Source organism: Lycorma delicatula, chromosome 8 (assembly GCF_047948215.1).
Source record: "Lycorma delicatula isolate Av1 chromosome 8, ASM4794821v1, whole genome shotgun sequence".
Taxonomy (NCBI): domain Eukaryota; kingdom Metazoa; phylum Arthropoda; class Insecta; order Hemiptera; family Fulgoridae; genus Lycorma; species Lycorma delicatula.
Window position 1 is genome coordinate 28,015,041 of NC_134462.1, and position 8,248 is coordinate 28,023,288.

Below are 8,248 nucleotides of genomic sequence, written 5' to 3' on the forward strand. Positions count from 1 at the left end.
GGCTCCTATGAGGCTCATGGCCTCGAGGTTGTACTCCCATGAGGAGTACAACCTCGAGGTCCTTTTGGTCCAGGAGCCGTACGCGGTCGCGGATAGGGTGGTCGGCTTCCACGGGGTGAAGGTTATTCATTCTCGTGGGGGACGGCTGCTCTCCGCGGTCGTGGTGAGCTCTGACTCTTTGGGTGTATTCTGGAAGCCCCAGTGGTCTGACGAGCGATTTACCGTCGTGCGGATCACGAGGGGTACGCTCGATGTCGTACTCGTATCAGGATACTTCCAGCTTCGATGGAGTATCGATGACTTGCTGGCGAAGTTGGGCGGGATTCTGGACAGTCTCCCGGGCTCCAGAGAGTTGGTTGCCCTGGATGCTAACGCCAAGTCTACCTCCTGGGGTTCACCACTCACAGACCCCAGAGGCGCTGGTCTCGAACAGTTCGCAGAAGCCAGGAACCTCTACCTTATTAATGATGCGGAGCAGCCGCCAACTTTCTCCAGCGAACTGGGAGAAAGTTACATAGACGTCACTTTGGTGACGGGTGACCTGCTTCGGAGGATAGGTAGTTGGACTGTCTGGCCCGAGGCCAGTGTGAGCGATCATAGGCTTATAACCTATGATATTGTTTACGGAGGCGGTCTAAGGGCACCAAATCCAGATCGCTACAACCTAAGGGGCCTAAATCGACACAGGCTGAGGCGTGTATGCGATGCTGCCCTGCAAGGATTGCAGTGGCGCATGGAGTGTAGGGAGGAGGTGGAATTGATGGCGGAGCTAATCGGCCGGGCCATCAAGACTGGCTGTAACGAGGTCCTACGGCGTCCTAGGCCAATGGACGGACCCGTCATTAGCAGCCAGTCCGCTGATCAGAGCGTGCCTGGAGCCGTCATGACCCCATTTTCCGGGGGGGGGGGGGTCGTCTGTGGAAGGCAGACGGAGGCCCGGCAAGAAATGGTGGTCCTCTGACCTTAGCGTGTTGCGCCGCCCAAGAGTTTGGTCCGCGCGGATAAGGTACCAGCGCTGCCCTCCAACGGGGATTATCGTTAACCACGTGCGCGCTGAGCGTCTTCGGATCTACCGGCGTGCCCGTAACACATGTTCACGCCATCAAGGAAGCCAAACTCAAGTTTTGGAAAGACTCCATGCGCGAGTTGCAGCGCGATCCTTGGCAGCTCGCGAAGACCTGCTACCGACCGAAGCCATTGCACGTCCAGTGTTCGGTGCGGGTTAGGTGGTCGTGACCACACTTTAACATCTGTGGCGACTTACCGGGCATTCCTGGATACTCTGTTTCCAGATGCTCCGGAGGGTGAAGCGGAAATCGGCGTTAGGGCGGGTGAAACACCATTCCCTGGCGTTCGGACCGTGGAACCCGAAGATATAGACCGAGTGGTTTCTCGAATGGCATTAAAGAAGGCAGCGGGGATTGACCAACTTGACCCGGATATTTTCCATCATTTTTTGCCTGTCATAAGAGAGCCACTCGGCAGACTGTTAACGGGATGCCTAAGCTGGGGCTGCTTTCCGGTTTGCTGGAAAGTGGCTGGTGAGAGTACTCCTGAAACCTGGAAAGGATCCTGGTGAGGTCAGCAGTTATCGACCCATCAGCCTCTTGCCGGTACTCGGCAAGTTGCTTGAAAGGCTGGTTGTGGAACGGCTCGAAGAAAGCATCGATATGAGCTGTATTCTAAATCGAGGCCAATACGGCTTCATGAAAGGGGTTGGCACCGATGATTGCATCTTAAATGCTCTTACCGAGGTGGAAAGCGCCGACTGCAAATATGTTTTGGCTATTTTTATTGATATAGAGGCAGCATTTCCTTCCTTGTGTTGGAGTTCTGTCCTCTATGCTTTGGAACGCCGCAATGTTCCCGAAGCCATACAGGCCGTGGTACGAGACTATTTGTCTAACCGTACGGCTCTGTTTAAGGATGCGCACCTGGTTGTGGAAAAATCCGTCACCAGGGGAAGCCCGCAGGGTTCCGTTCTCGGTCCCCTGTTGTGGAACCTGGTGTTCGACGGATTTCTGGGGTTGACATTCCCAGAAGGAGTCACGGCCCAGGCTTTCGCCGATGACTGTCTCCTTTTAGTTCGTGGAAATTCACGACCGCAGCTAGAAAGTAGAGCGCAGGCGGCTTTGTCGGCCGCCGAAGGCTGGATGGACATTCAAAATTTAAGGATTTCTGTGCCCAAGACGAAGTTTATGCTTCTGAAGGGCGCAAACAAATTATCATGCAGTCGAAACCCCCACATTAAGTATAAAGGCTGTGTAATCAGCCGAGTAAGGGTTCATAAGTACCTGGGTGTTTTGTTTGATGATAAGTTGCTTTTTAGCAACCACATTAAGCAAGTTGCGGCGGACGCTGTCTCTGTGATGCACAAACTTAGAAGGACTGCAGGTTGTCGGGTCGCCAAATGTACTTGGTGTACCGAGGTGTCTTCGAGAGTATGATCGCATACGCGGCGCCAGTTTGGGCGCACAGGTTGGATACAAATAGAGCACTTCTTCAAAATTTAAGAAGTGCCCAGCGCAAAGCCTTAATTGTATGCACTGGTGTTTTTAAAACAACCTCCTATGAGACTACTACCGTATTGGGAAAAGCTCTCCCAATCGATTTAGTGGTGAAAGTTCGAGCAGCCATGTGGAAGTTGCGAAGAGGTCGGGAAACCGAGGCATTTGGGATGCGGTTTCGAGCCGCGCAAGAACCGGAGCGGAACAGCTGTCACAATGCACCGGGTCTAAATTTCGTACAGTTGCCCATTTCCCGCCTGCGGAAGAGACTTTGGAGCCTCGCGATGGAGGCATGGCAGCATGAATGGCACATCCCGAATAAGGAAAGATCTCTGTATAGATTTATACAGGATCTGGGGGGATGGTATGCCTCGAGTTCATTTTTAAGGGCGGCGGGTGCCCAAGTGCTCACCAACCATGTGAATTTGATGCAATATCTGTTCAGGTTTCGCCTAGCGGCTGATGAGTTATGTGTCTGCGGGGAGGTCCAGTCGAACGAACATATAATGTTCGACTGCCCCGCTCTTGGGGGGGACCAGAGACCGGGCCACTCTGGAACTTAGAGGTCAAGGGGAAAACTGGCTGCTCGTAAATGGCAAGTCAATGTGCAAAAGCTGCATTGTCGGACCGTGTGGGAGTTCCTCGATGAGGTTGCGATGTTCAACAGTCATCGTTAGATTGGTTAAATTAAACGGGATTTTATTGATTCCTATAGCGTGTCTGTGGGAAGTCTTCTTTGAAAAAATGGCTGCCACCAGCCAGTAAAAGCTCCAAGCGCTTTAAATGGTGGACAGGCACTAGCTGGCTAACAGCGACCGAGGCGTGACGGCTTAAATTGCCGTCTTTTAACATATAACTCTATAGTTTTTAATTTGTAACAAGGGGTGCGCCTCCCCGATCTAGTTTTAATGTGGACAAGTGAGCGGTAGGGACACATAAGCGGGTGCTGTACGGCACCCAGCTTAACCACTCACGCAAGTTAGGAGCTCACTAGGAGCATTTAGGAAAACGAGGTCGCAAATCTGTTTCAGAGGCACAGTAGCCGTTTTTTTGGCACGGAACATTTGGTCTATGCTCTAGGGCGACCGAATGGGGTGGTGGAATGGGGGTGGGGGGGTGGGGGTGGAGAGATGCCAGCTAACCAAACAATTACAGTAAATGAAAGTACTGAAGATGAAACAATTTTTTTAATTCTCATCACTTTAAAAAAAATAAAAGTATTAGTTTACAAGAGATTATACTAGTTTTATTAAAAAAGGGATAAATAAAACTGAAATAAATTCGATTGGTAAAATCGAATTTAACAATAAAAATTGAGGGTTATCTTACAAAGTAATAAGTGCAATATTATTACATCATGGATTTTCGATTCATAAAGATCATTAGTTACACTAGTTTTATTAAAAAAGTTAAAAATATGGAATGAAGTGAATAATATGACTATCAACAAAAAAAAATTGGCCATTTGTTTGTGTACGGCAATAAATTTTTATAATAAATCCATAAGATAACAATCAGTAATTCATAAAAAAAAAAATAAAAGAATAATCTAACAAAACACAGTGAAATCCAAAAAAAAAAATACAATGAGATTGTAAACTGCATGGTAAGTCTTGCAGATATCATTTCTTCTGCTCAAAAAACAAAAATTTCTGTAATATAAATAAAATTGTTTTTAACAAAATGATACTGATATCAAAAAAGGTAAGACACTACATTTCTATTGTGAGAATAACATTAATTTTGAATTTCTTTAAAAAAAAAATACATGTTAAATATAAATAATAGAAAATAGGAATTCAATAACAGACAAACAAAATTTAAGCGTTCCATATAATAAGCAAAAAAAAAGAAAAATTTGTTACAAAACTCTTCGACCTGATTTCATTTATATGTAATACATATCACATTTACAGAATTATACAATTCTTATGATTATTCATTGTTTAATATATGAAATCAAGCCAGTAAGAGTTTTTTTAACAAATTTTTATTTTTTTTACTTATTATATGGAACATATAAACATTGTTTATTATCTACTATTGTATATCTATTGTCTGTAACATATATTTAACATGTATTTTTTTTTTAAAGAAAATTCTAAATTAATAACAGATTTTGATAATAGAAATGTAGTGAGTTACCTTTTTTGATATCAGTATCGTTTTGTTAACTGTTTTATTTATATTACAGAAATTCTGTTTTCTGAGCAGAAGAAATGATACCTGTGAAACTCTTACCATACGGTTAACAATTTCATTGTAATTTTTTTGATATTTATATAAAAATTCCATTTTAATCATTAACTGAAATTTAAATACTAAATTCATTAAAAAAATATTAACAGCCAGACTTCTTTTGCTTAACCGATTAAATACCAATGGTGTGTAAATGAAACTTTGTTAACATTTTTTCTTTCTACTTTTTTCACACTTTGTACAATTTGCCTTTATTTTGTTGTTCTAATTACAAAAAAAATTACAAAGTTATAGGCTTTTAATTAGCGAGTTTATCTGCATATCAACTTACTGTATTTTAAGAGATTGTGTAATCCCTTCCGTATAAGATATATAATGATCGTGATATGCTTGTTAAAAATAATATTTCTATTTTTTTATTACTTTTTTTAAGTATTGCTTTTATTAATCAGTTTATGGAAATTATTTATTTTGAAAACTGATAATGAATACTGGTTGTTAAAAATAATGATGCGATTACGCAACTTTGACTTATGGAGTGATTAATCACACGCTAGGGATGCAATAAGTTATTGTTACATTATAAATAATAAGTTCACAATTCTGTAATGTACAATTTTAATGTATGAATTGTTAAATTTTTGTTTCGTCTATTATTTTACTATTTTTACACACATCATTGTAAAATGTTCAGTTTCTATTTTTGTCAATAAATGTAATTTACAATTTGGTGGTTTTTCTAATAATTTATCTATTGATGAAGAAATAGTGCCATATACTGGAAGGCATTCAGCTAAAATGTTTATCAAGGGAAAACCCACTAGATTTGGATTTAGGCTTTGGTATTTGTGTAGTTCAAATGGATATTTGTACCAATATACCCCAACTGCAAACAAAGAAAAATCTGAATGTGAGCTTCAGACACATGCAGTACTAGATTTGTTAAATGTTGTAGCAATTCTAATGAGTATAGAATTTTTCTGACAATTTCTTTTCTACATATTACCTTTTTAATTTACTAAATGAAACAGGATATTTTGCGACTGGAACTGTTAGAGAAAACAGGGTTCCTAATTTTTTTGTTTGTTTCTGATTTAAACAACCCTAAGGTAACCAGTCTGGCAATCAAGCATCACTTGGTCACCTCAGGGTGTCGTGGCAGCAGCCTGCTCTCCCTGTCTAGCTCCCTGTAGAGGCATCTCACCGGGGTCTCCCTAGCGTCATCAGGACACACCAACTTCCTCTTCTGGACAGCCAGTCCAAACATCAGCTGGAGAGCTGTCCTTCCCATCCCTAACCTACAAAGCACCAGGTATGCATTCTGCATGTCTGTCCTCTCACACTTTGGGGACCCTCCATACCATCATCGGGTAGCTTTGACCCCCCACTCTTGCATGTGGGTGTACCAGAACACCCTAGGCATGCGGGCTACTTCCCTAGCCCTATATGTCACCACACTTCATCATTTTAGCAGATCCCCTCATGAAAGCAAAAGATTCTCTCATCACAAGACTACACAAGGTTCCTAATTGCCCACTGAAAAAAACATCTCGCAGTTGCTAGACGGAATGATAATACAGTGGGGACAGTTGCTAATTTCCACAATGCCATATGTCCATTATCAAATACAAAAAGATACAGCCGAAAAGAAAGAAAAGGCACACTGATTGATAAGCCATTAATGACAGCAGAATATACTAAAAGTGAGGATGGCATTGATTCCTCTGACAATGGTGTCAGAAATTATAGAATTCAAGTAAATGGAAAAAATGGTTGTGGCAATTGTTTATAAATGCCATTGATTCTATTATAGTAAATTTATGGAAAATATACAGACTTGCAAATAACAGTAAAATCAGTCAAATTGATTTTAGGTCTTCTCTTGTATTATCACTGATAAAGAATGAAGAAATAAAAATACCATGAAGCATTGTTGAGAAGAAAAAGTAAAGATAATTTTCCTTCATCACCAATGGCAACCAAGGATTGTCTGTCAAAAACAGTTTGCCAGAAGATGTTTGTTATGATCAAATAGGGCTCACATTATTTAAGAGCATGTGAAAAAGCTAGATGAAGATGCAAGCTCTGCAAAAACCATAAAATTTCTTTGTGTGTAAAATGTAAAGTGCACCTACATTCAAAATTTTTTCAAGAATTTCATTTGCAGTAAACTAAATAAATGTAAAAAAAAAACCAAATTAAAATAGTTTATTTGTAACTGTATTACTTTCAGTTTAATAAATTGTTCATGTGTCTTATTATATTCTTCAGAAAATGACATTTTTTGCATACTTTTCCCAAAGGTGTGTAAACGAACCATTTTAATCCTGTGTGATAATTGATTTTTTGTGATATAAAAATATAGCTTTATGTTCTTAATAAAAGATGAAATAACATGCTTTAGACAATTATTTAGAAAAAAAATTGCATATATCCGGCAGTTAATAGGTTAACACAAGACTTTATGCTGCAGTCAATTGATTGAGTTACTCGTATATTATTTTTCTATAAACTACCAACAATGGAAAAATGACCACGCCTTGACCTGTCTACCTTCCATGAGGAAGTAAGATACTAATTTTGTTCATTAGTTTGAAAAATTAAACAATTTAAAAAATGGTGACCGATTTACACAATAATCTTTTAATAAAGCAAAAATCTCACTGGCCTATAGCATTTCATTTCTGTCCTCTTTCAGTTTCGATATACAATGAAAATCTCCTCCCTCTCATCTGTTTAAAACTCCTCTCTTAATGGATCTGATCATATATTTATTTATATCTTATTCCAGTTTTAAATCTAATTTTTAACTAAAAAATATTTTGGTATTAATTTATATCAGTGCTGATTTACATAACTCATGTAAAGCTGAAAGTTTTTATTTCAATTAAATTCAATTGTAGCTTAGACTGAAATTGTTGATATCCAGAATAATGTGAAAAAAGGATTCAAGAGAAGTCCAGAAAAAGAGTTCCTGATTCCAATAATTGGAATATTATATGTAAGGTGTGGCTATTAAAAAATGAGACTAATGCAGCTACAGAAGAACTTCACATGCAACCAAATTTGTATGATCGACAGCTGTGTAATGTGAGGTTTTCTCTTTTGACTGTTGCCACTCCAGTTTCTGTAAACATATTAGTCTGGCCATAGCCTTCGTTTGGACAACATCTGTTTTTTGTTTTGCTGAAAAAATAATACATGTTTTATTAGAGCAAAGAATTGCCACAAAATTTCATATGAAACTTGGAAAAACAGCTACTGAAACTTATATTTTATTAAAAAAAAGTATATGGCAATGAATATTTATCACGTGCATGGATTTTTGAGTGGTTTAAGGATTTCCAAGATGGTTGACAAGACTTTGAAGATAATGTTCACCTGGGTCATCCTTCCATGTCAAAAACGAATAAAAATATTGAAAAATTGGTAATTTGATCCGATCTGACCATCAGTTAACTATTTGTGTGATTGCTGAAACTGTAGGAATTAACAAAGAATATGTAAGGCATTTTTTACATAACAATTTTTACATGCAAAAG